This window comes from Hypanus sabinus, chromosome 25 (assembly GCF_030144855.1).
Source record: "Hypanus sabinus isolate sHypSab1 chromosome 25, sHypSab1.hap1, whole genome shotgun sequence".
NCBI lineage: Eukaryota > Metazoa > Chordata > Chondrichthyes > Myliobatiformes > Dasyatidae > Hypanus > Hypanus sabinus.
Window position 1 is genome coordinate 5,941,286 of NC_082730.1, and position 25,164 is coordinate 5,966,449.

Genomic DNA, 25,164 nt, shown 5'->3' on the forward strand with positions numbered 1-25,164 from the left:
CTTGATGGGCCAAATGGCCTAATCCTGCTCCTATATCTGATGGTCTTATGTCGACTCCTGTACAGGACATGTGTGATCTGCCAGACCAGCTCACATGCTACCAGCTGATATGCAATATTCACAGTTGTTGAGAGTCATTCCTCAGTGCATGAGAGTAGAGAACAAAATAATTATTACTCTGCATCTGAGGCAGCATTAAAAAGCACAACAAACATAATAAATACAATAAATATAAATAGAAAACCAGTCCTTTAAGACAGTGTACGTGTAACTATTTGAGATTAGCTTATTTACATAGTCTGATTGTATGGACTGTACATAACACCAGACGTGTTTATTGAGTTCTGTGCACTTTTTCACCACTGACTTTATTACGGTTATTTTGGCTGCAGATGAACTTAACCTTTCTGTTTCCAGAAAAGATAAACACATAATTATAAAGAACTGGATTTGGATAATCAGGAGCGAGGGAGCTTCTGACCACATTCCACCCTGTTCCTGGATTATTTGTATCTGTGTGACCAACAGGAAACTGCTACTCCCAAGGACCTGGAAAGCTGGTGCGGAACAGCACAGAGGTGAGGTAGGATCTATCTCTGGGACCACCAGGCTGGTCCACTATCAAAGCTTTGAAATGAGGACTTACCCAAGCACCGAGGTGGCCTCCCAGTCCAGACTCCATCAGTACATGTCAGGAGTGGACGGCCATTTAATACATACCTGCAAATGACAGAAAAAAAAATTGGAGAAAAGGGTCAGACTGTATGATCATAAACATAAGAGATTCTGCAGATGTTAGAAATTTTGAGCAACAGACTAAAATTGATGAAGGAACACAGCAGATCAGGCAGCATCAGTGGAGAGGAATAAACCGCCGATGTTTCAGGCTCAGGCCCTTCATCAGGACCGGAAAGGAAGGGCGCAGAAGCCAGAACGAGAAGGTTGGAGGTGGGAAAGGAGTACAAGTTGACAGGTGATTGGTGAAGCCAGGTAGGTGGGATGAAGTGAGAAGCTAGGAGGTGATAGGTGGAAGAGGTAAAAGGCTGAAAAAGGAAAGATCTGATAGGAGAGGAAAGTGGACCATGGGAAAAATTGAAAGAAGATGAGCACCAGAAGGAGGTGATGAGCAGGTGAGCAGAAGAGAAGTCTAAGAGGGGAACAAGAATGGAGAATTTAAAAAGGGAGGAGGAAGCAGGGAGAATTTACTAGTGTTGGCCAAGGAGTAATTAAAATATGTAAGAAAACATCAAACTTGAATGAGTCAATGACAGTGGAAGCAGTCAAACCAATTGTGTTTGTTCTAGCCATGAGGTTGAAGGAGTGGAGGCTGCCATTTTGTGAAGCTGCTCGGAATCCTCCATTTTGTGAACTAGAGTTGCTTAGCTTTCAGGGCTTTAAGGTAGACACAATGATGTTCCAAGTAATCCTGTGGACAAGAGATCATTTCCAAATAAGAGGTTATTTTGTAAGGTGTTCTTTGGTTGGATATAACATACAAGTTTGTGAATGTTGGGGTCTGTGTCTGCACTGAGAGATTCAGCTGGTTGCTGGTTTGGAAAGTGTTTTAAAACAAAGAGCCATAAATTACGTACTGCTTGTCACTTGCAGTAGAAGGTGAATAAATGGATACTGGCTTGGACTTGAGCCAATAAGAGAGTTTTAAAGGTCAGTCAGCTGACAAAATAGCCAACAGCACAAATGCAACATTTGAACTGGTAAGGAATGAATGTAAGTGTTTTGAATACAAGTTAGGAATAACCAGAGATTCACTATTGCAAGGAAGAACCCCTATACCAGGTCTGGAAGAAGAGGGATTGCTTATCTGGCCAACAGTGATCCCCTACTTTGGTGTTATAAATTGGGAAAATGGTCTGAGTGAGTATTGGTACAGAGAGAACAGTAGAATTCATGTTCTAAGTAGCTATGTTGTTGTTTGTGCAGAGACAATAAAGTACGGGTTTGATTAATTACAAGTTGCATTGTGAGGTTCCAGGGTGGGGCTTTCCGATTCCCACTAAAGCATGCTTCTCTCCGGCACATTCTCTTCCCGAATCATTCCTTCACCATGGCCCCGTCATGGTGACCGTGGCTGGCAGTTTGTCCCCCTCACCGGCAGCAGCCATACCCAGACTCTGCGACCTGTTACAAGCTGATGGATTTCTTCAGCTGTTACACTGATCCCCCTACAAGGCTTTCCAAGTTGTCTTCATTGGTCCTTCTTTTTTCATTCACTCAACTTCAGTACCCCATCTCTGAACTGTTCCCACAACTTATGGACTCACTTTCAAGGATTCGTCATCTCATGTCATCCATATTTATTATTTATTTGTTTATTATCATTATTTTGCTTGTTTGTAGTTGTACAATTTGTTGTCTTTTGCACATTTGTTGTTTGTCTGCCCTGTTGGATACTGTTTTTCATTGATTCTGTTATGGTTCGAGGATTTAATCGGAACATCCGAAAAAAAAATACCAGCGTGCCATATGGTGAGATAGATATATATACACACACACACACTGCCCGGTTGTATAACATGGCCAACCATGGTGACTATTATTGCTTTTGGCAGATTTTTCTACAGAAGTGGTTTGCCGTTACCTCCTTCTGGGCAGTGTCTTTACAAGACGGGTGACCCCGGCCATTATCAATACTCTTCAGAGATTGTCTGCCTGGTGTCAGTGGTCACATAACCAGGACTTGTGATCTGCACCGGCTGCTCATACGACCATCCACCACCTGCTCCCATGGCTTCATGTGACCCTGATTGGGGGGCTAAGCAGGTGCTACACCTTGCCCAAGGGTGACCCGTAGGTGAGCGGGGGGAAGGAGCGCCTACACCCCTCCCACACCTGAAACCACCACGGTGGCTTCACAGTTGAACAGGTGAGAAGACAACTGAAACGTCTCCACCCAAGCAAGGCTGCAGGCCCGGATGGTGTCAGCCCCAGGGTGCTGAAAACCAGTGAACCCCAGCTTTGTGGAGTTCTTCACCATGTCTTCAACCTGAGCCTGAGTCTCCAGAGGGTTCCTGTGCTGTGAAAGACGTCCTGCCTCATCCCTGTACTGAAGACCTCACCCCAGTGGCTCCAATGACTACCGACCGGTGGCATTGACCTCCCACATCATGTAGACCCTGGACAGACTTGTTCTAGAGCAGCTCTGGCCTATGGTTAGGTCACACTTAGACCCCCTCCAGTTCGCCTTTCAGCCCTGACTAGGAGTTGAGGATGCCATCGTCTACCTGCTGAACCGTGTCTACGCCCACCTGCACAAGTTGGTGAGCACTGTGAGGGTCATGTTTTTGACTTCTCCAGTGCATTCAACACCATCCACCCTGCTCTGCTGGGTGAGAAGCTGACAGTGATGCAGGAGGATGCTTCCCTGGTGTCATGGATTATTGATTACCTGACTGGCAGACCATAGTACGTGGGCTTGCAACACTGTGTGTCAGACAGAGAGGTCAGCTCCACAGGGGACTGTCCTGTCTCCCTTTCTCTTCACCATCTACACCTCGGACATCAACTACTGCACAGAGTCTTGCCATCTTCAGAAGTTTTCTGATGACTCTGCCATAGTTCGATGCATCAGCAAGGGAGATGAGGCGGAGTACAGGGCTACGGTGGGAAACTTTGTCACATGGTGCGAGCAGAATCATCTGCAGCTTAATGTGAAAAAGACTAAGGAGCTGGTGGTGGACCTGAGGAGGGCTAAGGCACCAGTGACCCCTGTTTCCATCCAAGGGGTCACTGTGGACATGGTGGAGGATTACAAATACCTGGGGATACGAATGGACAATAAACTGGACTGATCAAAGAACACTGAGGCTGTCTACAAGAAGGGTCAGAGCCATCTCTATTTCCTGAGGAGACTGAGGTCTTTTAACATCTGCTGGATGATGCTGAGGATGTTCTACGAGGCTGTGGTGGCCAGTGCTATCATGTTTGCTGTTGTGTGCTGGGGCAGCAGGCTGAGGGCAGCAGACACCAACAGAATCAACAAACTCATTTGTAAAGCCAGTGATGTTGTGGGTGTGGAACTGGACTCTCTGACGGTGGTGTCTGAAAAGAGGATGCTGTCCAAGTTGCATGCCATCTTGGACAACAACCCCCATCCACTGCATAATGTACCAGTTAGGCACAGGAGTACATTCAGCCAGAGACTCATTCCACCAAGATGTAACACTGAACGTCATAGGAAGTCATTCCTACCTGTGGCCATCAAACTTTACAATTCCTCCCTCGGAGTGTCAGACACCCTGAGCCAATAGGCTGGTCCTGGACTTATTTTCTCCACTTGGCATAATTAGCATTATTATTTAATTATTTATGGTTTTATATTGCAGTATTTCTTCACTATTCTTGGTGGTACGGCTGTAACGAAATTCATTTCCCTCGGAATCAATAAAGTATGTCTGTCTGTCTGTCTTTGGTAGAGTTGTATCCATGCTGCCACTTTCAACTAGGGTTTGACAGAACACTCAAGCATGTCAGCTGTCAAGCGCTCTTCTCCCTTTTGGATTAAGGATAAGATGTCCCATCTGTCCCACTAGCCTCCACATTCAACAGGTCATCCTCCAGAGATTTTGGCATCTGCACCACTCACAACCTCTCCCTTCCCCATTCCAGATGGATCTGTTCACTTCACTGACAACAGTGTCTCATTTCCTCGTCACATTAGCAAGGCCTCATTTGGAGTACCGGGTTCAGCCTTGGTCACCTTCCTACAGGAAAGAGGCCTTTACACTGGAAAGATTGGTCAGGGAAAAATTATGAGGGTGTTGCTGGCACTGAGCTATAAGACCATAACGCCATAAGGTATAGGAGCAGAATTAGGCCATTTGGCCCATCAAATCTGCTCTGCCATTTCATCATGGCTGACCCATTTTCCCTCTCAGCCCAATCTCAGGCCTTCTCCATTCTTACTCTGACAATCAAGAATCTATCACCCTTTGTCTTAAATATACCCCATGAAAGCTTCCACAGTCATCTGTGGCAAAGAATCACACAGATTCACCACTCTCTGGCTAAAGAAATTCCTTGTCATCTTCACTCTATAAGGGCGCCCCTAAATTCTGAGGCTGTATCCTCTGGTCTTAGACGACCCCACTATTGGAAACATTTTCTCCACATCAACTCTAACAAAGCCTTTCGATCACTCCTCATTCTTCTGAATCTTAGTGAGTAGAGACCCAGAGCCGTCAAATATTCTTCATATGACGTCTTTCAATCCCAGAATCATTTTTGTGAACTTCCTATGAACCATCTCCAACATCAGCACACCCTTTCTTAGATAAAGGGCCCAAAACTGCTCGCGATACTCCAAGCAGAGTGAGGTGGAACAGGTTGGAACTCTATTCATTGTTGGAGATTGAGGTGCCGTTACAGAGGTGTATAAAATCATGAGGGGCACTGAGGGTTTAAGGTGTGGGATTTAATAGGATTCTTACCGGCAACTGTTTCACACAGAACATGGTGAGCATATGGAATGAGCTGCCAGTGGAAGAGTTGAAACAGGTACATTTAAAAAGCCATTTGATTTGGGCAGGTACATAGATAGGCAAAGATTTAGAGCAAGGGTTTCCAACCTTCTTTGTGCCAAGGACCAATACCATTGAGCAAAGTGTCTGTAGACCCCAGGTTGGGAACTCCTCATTTAGACGGACTACTGGGGATGGGAATCCTGATCTGCATGAGCTAGTTGAGCCAAAGGACCTGGTTCCCTGAAATGTGACTCTGTGACTCCATTCCTATGCAATACCCGGTACAATCCTGGAACAGGCTTTACAGCCCACCACAGCTGTGCTGACCAAGTCTATGCATTCATTGTCTGCATCCATTCATTGCCCATCTATTCACATGTTGATCTAAATGCAACTTTAACAATGCCACCCTTTTACCTCTTCTCTTTCCACCTTCCAAGGACCCAGACTGCCCCCCCAGGAAGTGCACCGATTCCTGTGGTGGGGTGGCTGCCTTTTGTACTCCCTCCACAGTGGAGAAACCATATCTGTTGGGCAGCAGGGAGAAGCCAGGGAGATACAGGATTCTGCGTCCATCATCAGTCATTACATTATTGGGAACATTCTGAGGAAGGGCAAGGACGGATCAAAGGCAGTCAGCATGACTTTGTTAAGAGGAAGTCCCATGTGAACAACTTGACTGAATTTTTCAGGAAAATGGCAAAATGTGTTGGTACTCCACGTGGACATAGAGGTTTAAGATAAGAAGGGAACTTGAGAGGCAGCTTGTTGAAAGGAGAGCAGCGTCCATAATCAGAGACACACACCACCCAGGTCATACTCTTTTCTTGCTGCTGCCATCAGAAGAAGGTATGGGTGCCTCAGGACTCGCACCACCAGGTTCAGGAACAGTTATAACCCCTCATCCAAAAGGCTGTTGAACAGAGTGGAGAACTTCACTCTACTTCACTTGCCCCATCATTGAAATGTTCCCACAATCTGTACGTAGGCAGTCGTCGATCCCAGGGGACCATGGGTTTGTGACTCCGCTGGACTGTGTCCTCTCCAGGGCACAAGCCGGGACAGGAAGATTTGAAGAACCGGCTGTTGCCCATGAAGCGGGTTCACCACCTCCATGTCACTGATGTAGTCCAAGCTCGGCACCAGTGCCATCGCAGAGGCTGTCAGAGTGAAGTTGTAAACAACATCAAACTGCCTTAGGGACCCCGGTTCTGGATTTCTTCCTCTGGGTTTACTCCCAAAGCCTTTCCCGTGGGTGGGTATCGCCACAAGGCAGCGGAGGTTTCCACAAACTACAGACTCACTTTTTAAGGCTCTTCATCTGATGTTTGCGATATTTATTGCTTATTTATTTTTTGTTGTACATGGTGGCATATATACTTTGATAGTAAATTCACTTTGTACTTTACACAAAGGGTGGTATTTATGTGGAATCACCTGCCAGAGGAAGTGGTTAAGGCAGGTACAATAAACACTTTTAAAACACAGTTGGATGGGTGCATGGATTGGAAAGGGTTAGAGCAGGGTTTCCCAACATAGGGTCCGCAGACCCCTCGGTTAGTGGTATTGGTTGGGAGCCCCTGGTCTGGAGTGATATGGGTCAAATACTGGTGAATGTGACTATTGTTACAAGGATCACTCCTAATCGTGATGATCAGAGAGCACAGAAGGAATCTGTGCTCACCAACAAGTACCTTTATTATCTAAACTAACAAGCAGGTGAACTCATACACTGGCGTACATATCCACTAGATTTTCCTGACTCTCCTGAATAGTCCAAGAATAGAAAAGGTAATACCTGGGTAAAGGACTTCTATGCTGGCCAGGTGTTCCTCATAGTCCCGATCCACTCTCCATGTGTTCCACGTAGGGTCGCTCATATTTGATTCTGTGATGGTTAGTCATCGAAATCATCGCTGCTTCGCATTCGAATCCTCTGCTTTTATTGATATTCGTTACCAGTTCAAATGTTGCATTTCAGTGTTATTGGCCTATGGGTCATCTGACTGACCTATAACCCCTTCTTATTGGCTCTGGTCAAGGCCTACACAACTTTATGCCTTAGGTGACTATTTTGGTTCTTTTCGACTCTGGTTTAAACCAATTAAACCAGGTCACTCAGGTTCTGGACTAAAATAATGAGATTACCTCTGCAAACCTATCATTGTACACAATACATAGCTTATCTGAGAATGATTTCAGTTTTAGCAGGTCAATAGTAAAAACTCCTTGTGTCCACATTCAAATGCTCTAATTAGATTATCCCAGAGCAAGAACCAGTTCTCAAGCAGTTCACAAAATAGAGGTTACAGAGCAGTTCCACAAAATGGCAGCCTCCATTCCTTCGATCTCGTGGCAAGAACAAACATAATGGGTCTGCCTGCTTCCACTGTCCTTGATTCATTCAAACTCACTGTAAGTTATAGTTCTTTCTGGCCGACACTAGCTTGGATGAGGCATCTCGGTCAGCACAGACCAGTTGGGCGGAAGGGCCTGCATCTGTGCAAAATGACATGAATGCGGCCTTAGACGAAGCTCATGTAGGAGAACAATCCAACAGGTTAAAGCCAATGGGTTCAAGGGCAATTGATCTGAGGACAGAGGAAAAGAGAGAAGCTCAAGAGTTATTTTTAAACTTGGAAGTCTGTGATTAGTAGTGTACCTCAATATTTTGTAGAAATAGTAGATTTCAATATTTGTTATGCAGGTTAATGATATGCATGTGAATGTAGGAGGTATAATCAGTTAATTCCTAAGTTATAGAAATGAGTAACAGTGCTGATATTGGGGAGGGTAGTTTTCAGGTACTGGTATTGGTTTAACGTAGTCATAAGTACCAAGATTGGGTGAAAAATGTGTCTCTCAGCCCATTCATACAGATCCCTCATTACATAACGTGTTGTGGCAGGACAAGATAAACAGTAACAGGCATGGAATGAAGTGTGCAACCTACAGAGAAAATGTAGTTAAAAAAATAAGATGAAAGTTTTCAGTCAAACCTGCATCCACTTGTGCTGGCAGCTCATTTCATAATCTCACCACCCTCTGAGTGATGTTCTGAATGTGCCACAACTCTGAGGGACCGAATGGTACAAAGTAGTCCCCTCCTTTTTGAGAATAGCAAGATCACTATTAATTCGGGTCTGGAACCCAGGAAATGAGAGAGAGACACACAGGATCCTCAAGGTTTGGAATGTGTCCTGGGCCTCTGAAAGACAAAGCCACGGATAACGGCCATTGTCTCTTGGAGATGGAATTGTGTATTGAATACTGTACTATTCATTGAAGCCCTCAGGGAATGAACAGAGTGGGCTGGTTGAGGGATTGCATCATCCCAATCTGATTGACATCTGAGACCCCGTGAGTAAGGATAAAAGAGGGTCTGGGGAACAACCCCTTTAGACACACCAGGAGAAACGCTAGAAATCCCGTGACAGCGTTTAATAGCGACAGCCAGTGGGGCTCACGTGTGTCCTTTCCCGATGCCTGGGATTGGCGGGACTGACCACAGAAGAACGGCTTAGCTAAAAGGAAAAGGACACCAATGACATTTTGAAGGATCGACATCATAAAAAAGGAAACTCTGGCAAGTTCCAAAATCTCTCTCTCTTGACTCCAACCAAAGGCTGCAGCCTGAATGAACTAAAGTGACTTTTATATTTCCATCGGACAATACATTAACCCCTAGACAACGATAGAGCTATTTCTTATTGATTATTATTATACCCGCGCTTTTAGATTTAGTATTGATGACGTATAGTATCTGTATGTTCGCATTGATATTATTTTTGTGTATTTTTACCAATAAATACTGTTAAAATAGTACCATCAGACTTCAACGGACCTCTCTATCTTTGCTGGTAAGTTACCCAGTTACGGGGTATGTAACAACTTGGGGTTCTCGTCTCAGGATTTGATATCAAATTGGGGGGCCAGTGAATCGGGCTTGTAAGTCCAAACTTGGATCTGGTTACGCGGGTAGCCAGACAGGAATCCAGCAAAGATGGACGTGGATGAATTTATAGAAAACCCAACTCTGGAGGCGCTAGCGGCGGCCACCAAGTCGTAATTAATAATTATTGCAAAAGGACAAAGCCTCGCAGAGGTGAGGTTGTCGATGAAAAAGCGGGAGGTACGGAGGGCCATAACTCAGTATTATATTGTGAAGAATGTGTTTTCTGCCAAGGTATTGGAAAATATCCCTGAAAAGGTACCAGCTAGTGGGACAGCTCAGTTAGAGTTGGAGAAATTAAGGTTGGAACATGAAATTAAGTTAAAGCAGCTGGAAGCAGCTAAAAAGGAAAGGGAGCATGCACTCCAGCTAAAGGAGTTAGAGGTGAAAAGGGAGCAGGACAGAGCTGAGAAGCAACAGGAGCATGAGCTCCAGCTAAAGCAGCTGGAAGCAACTGAGAAGGAAAGAGAGCAGGACAGAGCTGAGAAAAAAAGGGAGCATGAAATTCAGTTAAAACAGCTGGAAGTGGCTGAAAAGGAGAGAGAAAGGGCCGAGAAGGAGAGAGAGTATGAGGAGAAAGAGAAACAGAGGCAACATGACTTGGATATGGAGAAGTTAAGGCAAGAGCGAAGAGTTCAAGGGTCAGACTGAGAGGAACAGTTTAATGTTAGTCGGGAGTTGAGGTTAGTACCTCCGTTCGAGGAAACTGGTGTTGATAGTTATTTCTTGCATTTTGAAAAGGTGGCAGTGAATCAGAACTGGCCCAAAGAACAATGGGTGGCGTTGTTACAAAGTGCGTTAAAAGGGAAGGCACAATGGGCATATGCAGCATTGTCCACGGAGGAGGAAGAGGCGTAGAATTATGAAAAAGTAAAGGTGGAGTAAAGGAGGCGATTCTTCAGACTTACGAATTGGTACCTGAAGAGTATAGACAAAAGTTCAGAAATTTAAAGAAAGGGTGGAATCAGACGTATACCGAGTTTGCCTATGAGAAGGGTGTGCTCTTGGATCGTTGGTGTGCAGCAGAAATAGTGAACGAAGATTTTTGGCATCTCAGGGAGTTAATTCTGATTGAGGAATTTAAAGGTTGTGTTTCGGAGGATATCCGGATGTATTTGAATGAGAAACTGAATAAGTCCATCTCAGAATTTGCTAGGTTCGCAGATGAATATGCCCTAACCCACAATACAAAGTTTTCCTCGAATAAAAGTTACCAGAGAGACCGTGGGAATGATAGAGAAAGTCCGCCAACTGAGGCAGAGGTCCCGCCGGGAGCTAGTGGTAAGATTGAGGAGGAGAGGCAAGACGGCCAGAGATTTCCGGGCTTGACCTGTTTTAATTGTGGTAAGGGGGGACATATTGCATCTAGGTGCTTTGCTCCGAGGAAGGAGACAGGAAAATGGAAAGCAGCAGTCCCTATCGGATGTGCCGTGGTGATCAGTAAATCGACAAGAGAGCCCCAGATAGACAGAGTACGAGAAGGGTCTGAGACTTGTCTGTCAAACGGAACCGTGTCTGTGAGGGAGGGAGACACCCCAGTTCCAGTACGGATCTGGAGAGACACGGGTGCTGAACTGTCATTGATTAGCAGTAAGGTACTGGATTTTGGTCGCAAGACAGGAATGGTAGCTTTGAAAGGAATAGGAAAAGGGAGGGACAGAAACGGTGCCCTTGCATAGGATCATTATAAATTGTGAGCTGGTATCTGGACCAGTTGAAATGGGGGTGTGATCAGAATTTCCAAGAACTGATGTGGACGTCCTTCTTGGTAATGATTTAGCCGGTGGTAAGGTTTGGACAGCAATGAAGCTGACAAGCCAGCCTATGAGTGTTGAGATCCTGCCCCTAGATTCCAAGATCTATCCCGCATGCGTGGTCACTCGCAGCATGTCGAGAAAGGCAGCTGAGAACGAGAGCAGTTTAAATCCGGCCAGTATCGATTTGGCCGAGACGTTTTTACCGACCCTGTACCACGAGGGTTTAGAGGGTGGTAAAACGAAGAGTAGTAAAGTGAAAGAGAGTAAGGGAAAGGAAGCAGACCTGCCCTTAGTGAGGAGAAAAGTTATAGAGGCACAAAATAAAGATGAGACACAGATAAAGCTGTTAAAGGAATAACTGTTCTAGGAATAACTGTGCATAGTTCCCTGAAAGTGGAGTCTCATGTAGATAGGGTGGTGAAGAGGGCTTTTGGAACGCTGGCCTTTATAAATCAAAGCATTGAGTACAGAAGTTGGGATGTAATGCTAAAGTTGTACAAAGCATTGGTAAGGCCAAATTTGGAATATTGTGTGCAGTTCTGGTCACCGAATTATAGGAAAGATATCAATAAATTAGAGAGAGTGCAGAGACGATTTACTAGGATGTTACCTGGGTTTCAGCAATTAAGTTACAGAGAAAGGTTGAACAAGTTAGGTCTCTATTCATTGGAGCATAGAAGGTTGAGGGGGGATTTGATCGAGGTATTTAAAATTTTGAGAGGGATAGATAGAGTTGACGTGAACAGGCTGTTTCCATTGAGAGTAGGGGAGATTCAAACTAGAGGACATGATTTGAGAGTTAGGGGGCAGAAGTTTAAGGGAAACACGAGGGGGTATTTCTTTACTCAAAGAGTGATAGCTGTGTGGAATGAGCTTCCTGTAGAAGTAGTAGAGGCCAGTTCAGTTGTGTCATTTAAGGTAAAATTGGATAGGTATATGGACAGGAAAGGAGTGGAGGGTTATGGGCTGAGTGTGGGTAGGTGGGACTAGGTGAGATTAAGGGTTCAGCACGGACTAGGAGGGCCAAGATGGCCTGTTTCCATGCTGTGATTGTTATGTGGTTATATGGTTATAAAAGGTCCAGAGTTGGACATGGATGATCTGTCTGGTTTGGCAGAACTGTTTGAAGAAGTTGAAAATTCTAAAGGTGTTCCCGATAATGAAATGAGGGCAGTCCTAGATGAAAAGGATGCCATTACCTTGAAGAAGTCTGCTGGGTTGGCAGATGAGGTTGTTTCAGCCCACGGGGGTGAGTTTACTCCAGAAGGGAGTTGCCCGGAGAGTAGCAGGGAGGATCAGGGGAATTTAGAATTTGGAATGGGTATGGGTATTGAAAGCCTGGAAGAGGCAAATGTCCCATTTGAGTGTGTCCAAGATGTGGATGCACGTGGTACTGAACCTAGTAATGGAGCTCAGAAAAAGTCTGAGGTATTTGATTCAGTTGAAAAGGAATGCAGTCTTTGTGGGTCAGATGGACTTGGTTCAGTGAAGAAAGGGTTAACCTTGGTAATAGTGGGAAGTGAGAGTTCCCAGCTGTTTGTGCTCGAAGGTGCGTTAAAAGTTAGTGAGGAGATAGAAAGTGGTGAGGTGAATATTATTATTGAAGGAAAAGGGAAATATGTAGTTCCCAAATTGAATGAAGAAAATTTAAAGTCTGATGTCAGAAGCAGCAACCAGACTACAGAGACAATGGCTTGGTACCTGTGAATCAATTACAGGTTGAGTTGAAAGGTAAAGGGGCCCCACACGCTATTGTTATTCCAGAGTGTGGTGTGAATCCGCAGAATTCGAAATGCTGTTTGAACAAAGAGGGATCGCTGGCAATGAGAACTAATCGCCTGAAGGGTCCTGAAGAGAAAACTAGCAACTTGCGTAAAATTAAAGAATTGTGTGGAAATTCAGAAAATGGTCTAAGTTTGGAACACATTGTTGATAAAATAACTCCTATGAAAGGAACGGGCGAAAGCCTATTTCGCCAGGGTGCACAAGCTCACCACGTGGGAATTAACTGGAAAAGAGGCGAGGGTTAATGGGACGCCATTTTCAAATAGCAGAAGCCGGTTTTAAGGGATTTCGACAAAGCATGTGAATAATCAAGACAACCCCCATGGAAGCTTGACTGTTAAGTTTGAAAGTAACATAAAGATTAGTATTTGCATGAACTTTTGTAGTATACACATAAGCTAAGATCACAACTCTTTAGTTTTTGTTTGCTGAAGGAAAGAAATAAAAATAGGTGGTTATTAAATTGAAGTCTGATGCTCTTTATACTTTAGTAAGGTACAAGATGTTAAGATATTAAAGGAAGTGACATTATAATCGTTAACTGTTTAGATGCTGAATTGAATGTATAAATGTATTACTCTGTAGAAAAAAAACTTTTGTATTGTGTTAGATTCTAAAATCCTGTAAGGCTCTGTACTACTTCGTTTTCACCGCTGGTGAAAACGCTTTAAAGAAAGGGGGTGTCACGAATGTGCCACAACTCTGAGGGGCCGAAGGGTACAAAGTAGCCCCCTCCTTTTTGAGAATAGCAAGATCGCTATTAATTCGGGTCTGGGTCCCAGGAAATGAGAGAGAGAGACATGCAGGATCCTCAAGGATTGGAATGTGTCCTGGGCCTCCAAAAGACAAAGCCACGGATAACGGCCATGGTCTCTTGGAGACGGAATTGTGTATTGAGTAGTGTACTATTCATTGAAGCCCTCAGGGAATGACCAGAGTGGGCTGGTTGAGGGATTGCATCATCCCAATCTGATTGACATCTGAGACCCCGTGAGTAAGGATAAAAGAGGGTCTGGGGAACAACCCCTTTAGACGCACCAGGAGAAACGCTAGAAATCCCGTGACAGCGTTTAATAGCGACAGCCGGTGGGGCTCACGTGTGTCCTTTCCCGTTGCCTGGGATTGGCGGGACTGACCACGGAAGAACGGCTTAGCTAAAAGGAAAAGGACACCAACGACATTTTGAAGGATCAACATCATAAAAAAGGAAACTCTGGCAAGTTCCAAAATCTCTCTCTCTTGACTCCAACCAAAGGCTGCAGCCTGAATGAACTAAAGTGACTTTTATATTTCCATCGGACAATACATTAACCCCTAGACAACGATAGAGCTATTTCTTATTGATTATTGTTATACCCGCACCTTTTGATCTAGTATTGACGACATATAGTATCTGTATGTTCGCATTGATATTATTTTTGTGTATTTTTACCAATAAATACTGTTAAAATAGTACCATCAGACTTCAATGGACCTCTCTGTCTTTGCTGGTAAGTTACCCAGTTACGGGGTACGTAACAGTGACAAGGTTCCCCCTTAAATATTTGATCTTTGCCCCACAAAAGGGAGAGGATTCAAACCCAGTACATTGCAGGCAAAGCCCTCTCAACCATTGGGCACGTGAAATGCTGTCGGAGGAAAGCAGCGTCCATCATCAGAGACACCCACCACCCGGGCCATTCTCTCTTCTCACTGCCGTCATCAGACAGAAGGTAAAAGAACCTCAGGACTCGCACCACCAGGTTCAAGAATAGTTACTACCCCTCAGCCATCAGGCTCTTGAACAAAGGAGGTAACTACACTCACTTGTCCATCACTGAGATGTTCCTACAACCGATAATCTCACTTTAAGGACTCCTTATCTCTTTATCACATGTTTTCATTATTTATTGCTATATATTTATTTTTCTATTTGTGCAGCTTTGTCTTCTGCACTCTGGTTGATCTATCATTGATCCTGTTATAGTTACTATTCTATTGATTTGTCGAGTATGTCTGCAGGAAAATGAAGCTCAGGGTTGTTTATGATGATATATATGTAATTTCATAATAAAACTTACTTTGAACTCACACCTATGACCTGTAGTTCTAGTCTCACTCAACATGAAGGGAAAAAGTCTGCAAGCATTCACCCACTCTATATCCCTCATAATTTCGAATATCTCTGTAAGATCTCTCCTTATTCCCTTATGCTCCAGGAAATAAAGTCCTAACCTTCTCAACATTTCCCAGTAATTTGTGCTCACGTCCAGACAACATTCTTGTAAATGTTCTATTTTAATTCTATGTCTGTCTGTCTATCTGTCTATCTGTCTATCTATGTTTCCTCTAGATAGGTAATCAGTACTGCACACGATATTCCAAATTTAGCCTCACTGTTTTACTGCATTCCTCAATGCCCTACCGTTCACTGTGTAAGTCCTATCCTGGTTTGTCCTCCCATAGTGCAACACCTCATATCCATCTGCACTAGATTCCACCTGCCATTTTTCTGCCCACTTTTTTACCAGCTGGTCCAGATCCTGCTGCAAACTTTGAAAGTCTTCCTGGCTGTCTACTACTGCCCCAGCCTTGCTGCCATCCACAAATTTGCTTATCCAGTTAACCACATTATCTTCTAGATCGCTGATACAGATGACAAACAAAGAGATGTTGTCCTCTTGATAACAGTTAATTTCTGAAAATCTGCAATTCATTTACAGAAGTTTGGCTCATCCTGCCAAGTTCAAGTTTTAAAGAGTAGCGACAGGAATGGAGTCAAAGATTTTGGCCAATTGGAGGATGCCATATAAACTTTCCAATAGAGTCTAAATCAATAGGAGACACCAGAAACTGCAGTTGCTGGAATATGGAGCAATGGAGGAACTCAACCTCTGCTTAAACATACTCAATGAGTTGGCCTCCACAGCCGCCTGTAACAACAGATTCCACAATTTCACCACTCTCTGGCTAAAGAAATTCCTCCTCATCTCCATCTTCCCCTCTATTCTGAGACTGTGCCTCTGGTCCCCCACCACAAGAAACATCTCCACATCCACTCTAACGAGGCCCTTCTATATTTGAAAAGTTTCAGTGAGTTCCCTTATCGTTCTCCTGAGTTCCAGTGAGTACAATATTATTTTATAACCAAAGCCTCAGTGTATTAGGGCAAGCATGTTGAACAAAGCCACACACACAAAAAAGCTGGAGGAACTCAGCAGGTCGGGCAGAATCTATGGAAATGTACAGACAGTTGACGTTTTGGGCTGAGTCCCTGCAAAGGAAGCGGAAAGATGCCAGAAGGGAAAGATGGGGAGAGGGGAAGTAGGAAAGCTGGACGGTGATATTTATAGCCAGGTGGGAGGGAAAGATAAAGGGCTGGAGGAGAAACAATCTGACAGGAGAGGAGAGTGGACCATAGGAGAAAGGGAAGGAAGAGGGGACCCGGGGGGAATGATAGGCAGGTGAGAAAAGGTAAACGATCAAAGTGGGGAATAGAGGGGAGAGGTAATTTGTTTGCCGGAAGGAGAAATTGACATTCATGTCAGCAGGTTGCAGAGTGAATATAACAGATGGAATATAAGGTGTTGCTCCTCCACCCCGAGGGTGACCTCATCTTGGTACATGTCAGAATGGGAATAGAAATGGGGATTAAAGTGTTTGGCCACCAGGAATTTCTGCTTGCGGCAGATGGAGCGGAGGTGCCCAAAGAAGTGGTCCATGGGTCTCACTAACGTAGAGGAGACCACAGGACTGCCTAGGACAATTGAACACCTTCTCCACTACCCTATCTACTTGTGTTGGCACATCCCGGGAGCTCTGAGCATCCCTCCCCAAGATCCTTCTGCTCATCGACACTGCTGAGAGTCCTGCTGTTCACTGTGTGCTTCACTCTAACACTTGACCTCCCAAAGTGCAGCACCTCACACTTGTCTGGATTAATTCCATCTACTATGTCTCCACCCACATTTCCAGCTGGTCTACCTCCTATTCTATCCGGGACAACCTTCCTTGCTATCTGTAACTCAACCAATTTCCGTGCTGTTCACAAACATACCACCTGCATTTTGTACAAATCACATTTATTATTAAAGAATTTATATGTCATTTTATTTATTTATCTATCTACAAGATTGATAAATTTGTGGCCTAAGGTAGAAGGAGAAGAGTTATACAGCTCTCATTACATGCACGTGCAGTTCAACTCTGAGTGATTATGCAGAAAGTTTGAAGTTAATAACTTTTGTGGTATTTCTGTTTCAGCTAATTGAAAATTGGAAGTATGGGCAGGGTGATTGATAAGTTATTGGCCTAAGATAGAAGGAGCCAATTTCAGAAAACCTACCACATTTATTTTACAATATAGTCTCCTACTACATTTACATATTTAGTCCGGTGGTTGTGATGCTTACAGACCTCTTCTTTGTAGAAGTCGGCATCTTGGGCCTCCAGAAAGTGGTCCACAGCAGCAATGACGTAATCATCAGTGTCAAAATGGCGACTACTAAACTCCTCCATCTTGGGGAACAGGTAGTTGTCCAAGGATGCCAAATCAGGTGAATAGGGAGCAGATGACTGCCGATGTTGTCCATTTCTTCAGAGAGTGCTTACTTGCTGAGTTATTAACTTCAAACTTTCTGCATAATCACTCAAAGAGTTGAACTGCACGTGCATGTAACAAGAGCTGTATAACTCATCTCCTTCCACCTTAGCCCATAAACTTATCAATCACCCGTCATATTTATTTATGCATTTATCTATCTATCTATTTATTTATTTATTGAGAGACAGTGGGGAGCAGATCCTTCTGGCTTTTTGATCTGTACTGTCCAGTAACCCCCAATTTAACCCTAGCCTAAACACAGGGCAATTTACAACGACCCATTAACCCAGAGGAAACCCAGACGCTCACGGAGAGAACGTGCAAACTCCTTACAGGCGGCGGCGGGAATTGACCCCGGGTCGCTGGCACCGTAAAGCGCCATGCTCACCACAACGCTACCGGGAGGCCCTGAGGTACACTTTCTTGCAGGCATTCACAGTAAGTACAAAGGAACATAACAGAATCAATGAAAAACTGTACACAGGAAAAGATAACAACTTATGCAAACACAAAATAAACAAGGTAATAACAATAATAATTGACAAGCAATAAATACTGAGAAGATGAGTTGTAGAGCTGGCCCTCAGCAGACTGTTTCTCTAGGTTTTGTGATTGATTTGTATTTTAGACACTGAACTTTAAATGGAGTCCAACCAATGGAAAGTCCAGCGGCAACATGCTGTCACACCTCTTACACTCAATGCCTCACCCGCCGAAGCCAATTGTACTGAACAGCTGCTTCACTGCCCTGAGTAACGTCAAAGTAAATTTATTGCTGCCATGAATTACCCTGAGATTCACTTTCTTGAAGGCATTTACAGGAAAATAAAGAAATACAATAGGATTTATAAAAAAAATATATGAACAAACAAGGCAAATTGTGCAAATAAGTGAACAAATAATAGTGAGAACACAAGTTGTAGAGTCCTTGAAAGTGAGTCTGTAGATTATGGAATCAGTTCAGAGTTTTGGTGAGCGAAGTTATCCATGGCCATCTTGGGTCTCCATTTTCAGAAAGCTGTCAGCTTGGATGCCAAGGTCTCTCTGTACATCGATGCTTCTACCGGCCCTACCTTTGGCTAAACACTCACATTTGTCAACCCCCAGGCTTCTGATATTTACTGTAAATGTCCTGTCAGCATTTGGTTTCCCAAAATAGATAACCCTACGCTCATCTGTATTAAATTCCACTGTCAACACTTCACCCAACTTTCCCGCTGATTCATGTCCCTCTGCATCATTTTGTAACTATGTCATCAGTAAACCCACATCCTCCGCTTTCCTTTTCTTCCATTGTCTTCTGTCCTCTCCTATCAGGTTCACCTTTCACCAACTCCTTACTTCTTTCACCAATCAACTTCCCAGCTCTTTACCCCCCTCATTCCCCCTCTACTGATTTCACCTTTCACCTACCACTTTGTAATTCTTCCTCCCCTCACCCCACCTTCTTACTCTGAATTCTCTTTCTTTCTGGTCCTAATGAAGGGTCTCAGCCCAGGACACTGACTGCTTACTGTTCTCCATTGACACTGCCTGACCTGCTGAGCACCCCCCCCACCCCCCCGCGTCCTGTGCATTGCCTTCGATCTCCAGCATCTACAGATTTTATTGTGTTTGAGATTCTCATCCAAATCATTTATTTTTATGTGGTTATATACCCCTAGGTTAATGTTTTCTGTGGGCTGTCACTTTAAAATGCCGAGAGAATGTGACTGACTTTTGGACACTTGGATTTCTGCTGACTGCAGAGTTGCTTGGTTACTATGGTGAGAGGTGGAGTTATTTGATGGACAATCAAATGTTTATGGTTTCTCGTGGTTTGTTTTGAATATACAAGGACATGCAGCACACATGGCTCAGAGTCAAGATGGATTCGGTCAATGGAAGACACCAGTGAGTCAGTCGCTGGTTTAAACTCTCAGTAGCCAAAAGGGGTGAGTAGAGATCGATCCAGAGTATTGATAAATGACTTTCACAAGTGCAGCAACTAGAAGAAGTTTGCAGAGAGGAGAGGAGAGGAAGGTTTGGAACAGAAGAAACCTAGTGACAAAGAGATCACTATTTCGACTCTCTCTCTAAGTAGCCCGTGAGGGTGAGTTTGATTTCATTCAGATACGAAAGTGTGATTGTCACATAGTTATCCACAGGAGTGGGTTCTCTCATGAGGGGAAAACCTTTGTGAATACGACATGTGTGTTTACCCTTTATCTGGGTGTGGTAGTTCACTAAAGAAAGGCACCCCCTGTGGCAAATCAATGTTGGAGTTATTTCGTATGCCGTGGAACTGGATAAGTGGCTATCACGTTGTGTGAGATTGGGGTAATTTTGTGGAATCTATCGGTATGTCGACCCTTGCCTGGGTGACGGTTCCCTTGAAGATGATCCCCTTTGTGATAAGCTACTGTCGGTGATATTTCGTGTGAGGATTTGGAAGACAGCGGGAAGATCGATGACACCTGTTTGTTTGGATTACAAATATCTCACATTAATTAACCTGAGGATTAAACTGAATTTCCTTACCACATCATCGTAAGACTATATCACTTACCACCTAAGCTTGAAGTAGCTTTGGGGATCTATATATCTACACCCATATATGCATAACACCATTAACTCTTGATTCGCCTGGTTTAAGTTACTATATTACGTAGTTACTAATAAAATAGTGTTTTGTTAACAGCAAAACCAGACTCCAGGCGTGTTCTGTTGCTGCTGATAGTGTTACAGGGTTGTGTGTACGTGACAACACACACACACACACACATACACACGAGGGGTGAATGTTAAGCTTGTGGCCTAAGATAAAAGGAGTCAATTTTAGAAAACCTGGCACATTTATCTTTCAACACAGTCCCCTCGTACATGTATACACTTAGTCCAGTGGATCCCTTCTTTGTAGAAGTGGTCCACAGCAGGGGTGATTGTTATGTTTGTGGCCTAAGGTAGGAGATGAGTTATTAAATTCAAACTTGCTGTATTATCACTCAAAGAGTTGAACTGCACGTGCATGTAACGAGAGCTGTATAACTCATCTGCTTCCAGCTTAGGCCACAAACTTATCAATCACCCCTCATATATAAAGCAAACAATAGTACCAGGAACAGTCCCTGCAATTCCCCACTGTTTACAGTCCAAAAAACAATTCCCCCGCCCTCCCGCTACCACCACGACAGACACATCTGCAGAATTTCTTGTGTCTGTAATTTACCGCTCTACCATTACCATCTGACCCCTATCATCAGCTGCAGTGATGCCAGGCTTCTTGTCTGTTGTCCTGCGATGTTCAGTCGCCTCTGCAATGAACTGAGGCTGTGGTCTGCTCCATCTGAAGTGATGGCTGGCTTCGTGTCTTTTGTTAAACTCCAGCTCTGAATGCATTTTGCCGACTTCCACTGCTTGAAAGATTTGTTTTCTCTATTTAAAAGACTTTTTTAAAATGGGTTCTATTGGGTTTGTTTGTTTTGTGGCCACTTATAAGGAGACAAATCTCAAGGTTGTATAATATATACATAATTTGATAATAAATGTACTTTGAACGTAGAACTTTGGATTTACAATGCGCAAGATACTGGAAGAACTCAGTGAGTCAGACAGCATCTGCGGAAGGAATTGGCCAAGTTGATATTGCAGGTCAAGTCTCTTCATCACGACCGTACATTTTTCTCCACAGATGCTGCCTGGACTGCTGAATTCCTCCAGCATCTCAAAGTTCAAAGTGCATTGATTATCGAAGTATATTTGCAGAAGACAACCCTGAGATTCGCATTCCAGATTTGAGCATCTGCAGCCCCTTGCATCTCTGCTTTGGATCCAGTTTGCCAACGTGCCTGCGGCCCCCTGGGCTTTAACTCTCTGAACCAGCCTGATGTCTGGGACCCTGTCAGAATCCGTACTGGCGTTCATGTAAACCATGTGAACTGCCCTGCCTTTTTATGTTACAATTACCTCCTCAAGACTCTGTCACATCCATTTCTTGATGTCCCCTGCACAAAACCTCCAACCAGGCCCTGCACTCAAATCAAGTCTAGTTATCCTTCAACCATACGTGGGTACAGTCAAACGAGACAGCGTTCCTCTGGGGCCGAGGAGCGCAATGAGAGAGAAAAATCAAACATTGTTACACATGAGAATGCACATATAGCACAGGACCCAGAGTGACATGTCGCAGAACTCGATGGGACCGTTCCCCGCGACACAGCCTGTCGTTCCATCGACGGGAGAGGCCAGCCCCCAACTGAGAATGGAGGCCACGTCACTCTGCCTCCGGCCTCTGCTCACTCCCTCAGTCAGGCTACTCCACTCCTCCTCCAGGCTCCAACTTTACCCCCACCTCCCTGAGGATCACTCGCAGCACAGAATTCCAGGCGTGGGAAGTTATAAAATGCGAGTCAGACCACACTGTGACAAGGGCCTCTGGGGAGAGAGGTGGTGAATACACTGGGGAGGGTGGAAAAGTGGTTCCCCAGGGTGTGCACTGGGGCAGGTGAGCTCAGTTAGAACTTTGACCCACCCCTGGGGTTAGACTCAGCCCTGCCCTTGGGTCAGACTCGCTCCTCCCTCAGGGCACAGACTCGAGGATTTCCTCCTGGAGCAAGACAATCCCCAGGTTCAGACCCACCCCCTGTCACTGGGTCAGACTGGCTCCTTCCCTGTGGTAAAACTCCAGTTGTGCCATAGGGACCTCCTTCGCATTTCAACACTACTCCCCCCACCCCGGGTCAGACTAGACCCTCTTCCTGGGGGTTGGAGCAGCCTCCCCCTCTGGGTCAAAGTGGCCACTGACCCCCCCCCCCACCCCACCCTGGGAAGGGTCAGCTGTCTCCTGTGTGGGCAGTGTCCATTGTGTTGGGTACTTACCCTGGATGGCAGGAATAGCGGGCTTTGCTACCCTTGGTAGTGGACTCAAGGATAACTTCTGCATTGCTTACACGAGGTGGAGCTGAACAGTCCTCTGAAATAAACAGCAAAAGGGAGGGTGTTACTGAACAGAATTCTCCGAAGTCGAGCCTGCAGCAAGTGTTGTTGTCCAGGCGTTGAAGGTGTGACCTATGAGGAGGGTTCACAACTTTAAGAAGATTGTTAGAATATTCAAGATTCAAGTTGTTTATTGTCCTTCTCCAGTACACAAGTGTGAAGCGGTGACATGTGAAATTACCCATTATTTACACCCTCAGATTCAGACCTACTTATTACATGTAATTCCAAAAATACATTAACAACTAACACAGCCCAAGGATGTGGTTGGGACAGCCCACAAGTTTGTTAGCATAAATTATAGCGCCAGCATAACAAGCCGACAAAGCTTGGCAGAGCAACAGAAAAAACGCAAGCGTCATAACAACAACAGCAAAATAAGCCCTGCTTCATGTCTTCAGGCCTCTGAGCCTTCAGTCTCCAGTCTCCAGGCCTCCAGCTGGCAGGCTTTGATTTCCGATTGACTCTGGGCTCTGATCTTTGTTATTGAGCCTCAGACTGGTTCATAACGGGACCGTCCAGTTGGAATTTCAAGAATGCTGACTGACTGGCCCTCAAGCTTCTTACCACCTCCTGAGCACACGGACATGCACTGACCTGGGACAGGCCAACAACAGATGTCCACTGTCCCCCTGCCCGCAGTGCTGGCCTTGGCCAGAACTCTGAAGGTCTCGACTCCAGGGTGGCTGTACCGAAGGTTGCCTGCAGAGCAAAGATTGCTTTGTGCTGCTTTATTTATGAATTTAATGGTTCTGGCATTGGTGACTGGTCCTCGGCTCTGGAAGCTCCTCCTTCTGACGAATCTGGAATCAGGGATGACCGTCTTATGGCAGGGGATTGGCCATTCAGGACTGAGAAGATGAGGAGGGGTTCTTCTTAAGCCCATCACTCCCACTGGGACATGGGCCACCAACAGCAGATCGCCAGAGTCCTCTGTCCACTGCCAGTCTTTCAACTTGTACCTACCTTCAAAGATTCCTCCTCTCCCAGGGACGAGGTCTTTGCAGATTCTGTAGCTCAGGGCTTTTTTTACTGGATGGAGTTAGTAACTGCACGTCCAATCCTCCTCCTTTCAGCCAAGCTTGGGACCAGCCACGGTGGAGTTGATATGGAGAGAATTCTGAAAGAACCTGATAGAAGAGGAAAGTGGAGAATAGGAGAAAGGCTAGAGGAGGAGATAAAGTGTTGGATGTGGAGGCTGATGGGGTGGTAGGTTAGGACAAGAGGGGCTCTATCACTATTACGATGGTGGGAGAGTGAGTGCAGGTGTATGGGAAATGGAAAAGGTGTGGGAGAGGGCAGCGTCAATAATAGAGAGAGGGAAACCCTATTCTTTAAAGAAGGACATCTGTTGTCCATCAATGGAAAGCTGCCCTTTTCAATGGGAACAGATGCAGTGGAAGTGAAGAAACTGAGAAAGGGGAATAGCATTTTCCCAGGGGATAGGGTGGGAAGAGGAATGCAGTAGTCAAGGAAACTATGGGAATCAGCAAATTAACACTGAAAAAGGTTTAGACAAGAAGATATAGGAGCAGAATCAGGCCATTTGGCCCATCGAGTCTGGTCCATCATTCCAAAATGGCTGATCCAGTTTACCTCTCAGCCTCCATCTCCTGCCTTCTTCCTGTATTCCTTCATGCCCTGAACAATCAAGAATCTATCCAATTCTGCCTTCTGCCTGTGGCAACAAATTCCACGGATTCACCACCCTGGCTAAAGAAATTCTATAAGGACGCCCCTTTATTCTGAGGCTGTGTCCTCGGTCTTAGCCTCTCCCACCACAGGAAACATCCTCTCCACATCCGCTCTATCAAGGCCTTTCAACATTCGATAGGCTTCAATGAGGTCACCCCTCATTCTTCTGAATTCCAGTGAATACAGGCCCAGAGCCATCATATGCTCTTTATATGACAAGTCATTCAATCCCGGAATCATTTTCTTGAACCTCCTTTGAACCCTCTCCAATGTCAGCGCACTCTTTCTAAGATAAGGGGCTCAAAGCTGCTCACAATATGACAGGTGAGGCCTCACTAGTGCTTTATAACATTTCAACATTACATCCTTGCTTTTATGTTCTAGTCCTCTTCAAATGAATGGGAACGTCGCATCTGTCTTCCTCACCACCAACCCAACCTGCAAATGAACCTTCAGGGAATCCTGCACGAGCACTCCCAAGTCCCTTTGTGATTTGTATCACAGTGCTGGATAACTTGTTCCAGGGAGGAAAGGCAGTTTGTTTAGTCGAGTTAACATTGAAGAGGGAGAGCAGTGATACTTTGTACAGCAACAGCTGCACAAACATCGAACATGGCAGTAAACTCTTCCCACTGAATCCCGGCTGACTGACATGGAAAACAAATGATCATATTTGGGTGTGTTAATGAATTCTGCTTTACCAAGTGTTTTATAAGCCTGTGCCTTGGCTAGCGACAAACAATGCTGGAAACAGTCAGTGTCTGAGGTCACCCATCTATGGGAAGAGGGAGGGAGTTAACACTTCAGGCTGAAAAGCCTTCTCCTTTTCCTCCTCCCATACTCAAACAGCTGGGCCTACTTAATGATCTCAGCAGCTTCTCCTCTTCTGCTAGATGTCCAGCAGATTGTATGATCTTTGTTTACTGTGTTCCAAAATCT

The 25,164-nt window shown here is 44.9% G+C and overlaps 1 protein-coding gene across 1 annotated transcript in view; it reads right to left on the bottom strand.

The window, feature by feature from the left end:
* Window positions 1-22,488, bottom strand: part of LOC132380875 (C4b-binding protein alpha chain-like) — a 56,549-nt gene extending 34,061 nt beyond the window's left edge. The window contains exons 1-2 of the mRNA XM_059949794.1: window positions 22,414-22,488; window positions 647-720 (exon numbers count right to left, since the gene is read on the bottom strand). The gene's annotated coding sequence lies outside the window, so the exon portion shown is untranslated. The remainder of the gene's footprint in view (window positions 1-646; window positions 721-22,413) is intronic.
* Between the last annotated feature and the right edge of the window lie 2,676 nt (window positions 22,489-25,164).